General features: G+C 36.3%; 1 non-coding gene across 1 annotated transcript; it reads left to right on the forward strand.

Moving 5' to 3' along the window:
• The first annotated feature begins 211 nt into the window (after positions 1-211).
• Positions 212-340, forward strand: LOC133753916 (small nucleolar RNA SNORA40). Its single transcript, XR_009865147.1, has one exon. It is a non-coding gene; the product is annotated as a small nucleolar RNA SNORA40 (small nucleolar RNA).
• The last annotated feature ends 403 nt before the right edge of the window (positions 341-743 follow it).

Genomic DNA, 743 nt, shown 5'->3' on the forward strand with positions numbered 1-743 from the left:
CTAATTGGGCCCCTTCCACCCACATGAGAGACCTGGATTGAGTTCCTAGCTCCCAGTCTCAGCCTCAACCAGAGCAGACATTTGCAAAAAGAAATATCAAAAAGTGTTCTCTCTCCTGTTCTCTCTCCCTTTCCCCTCTCTCAAATAAAAGAAATATAATTACTTTTTAAAATATCTTCAGTAAATATACATTTATAAAGCTAATGGTAACTGCATTTGTGTATGTTTTTTGTTTCACTTGTAGACAAAGACTGGCACAGAGGTACAAAAAATAAATTCCCTTTTGTAACCCAGAACTCATTAATCCATATGAGTTTTGATGCATACAAGCAGGAATAGGATCCAAAGGGGAGGAAAAAAGCTAATGGCATTTTCCCCTATAACTTTCCAAAATCATTTTTTACAGATAGACATAGAAGAGCACACATCCCTAAGCTTAATGACTTATCACAACACGTATATACCTGTGTAACCCCTTAAAGGATTAAGAAATATTATATGACAAGAACCCAGAATCCTGCCTCCTTCCCCTTACAATCACTCTGGCTTCCTTCCTCCCAGTAGTTACTGCTTTGATTCTTGATGTCTCAGAGTTGAATTTCAAATAAGTAGATTCATATAATAAATATTCCTTTAGGTCTAGCCTCTTGATTATATTTTTAAGCTTCTTTCATATTGCCGCACACATTTGTCATTCTACCATTTTCATTGTCAAATAGTTCTCCTTTGTGAGAACGTACCAC

The sequence above is a fragment of the Lepus europaeus genome, chromosome X (genome assembly GCF_033115175.1).
Source record: "Lepus europaeus isolate LE1 chromosome X, mLepTim1.pri, whole genome shotgun sequence".
Classification (NCBI taxonomy): Eukaryota; Metazoa; Chordata; class Mammalia; order Lagomorpha; family Leporidae; genus Lepus; species Lepus europaeus.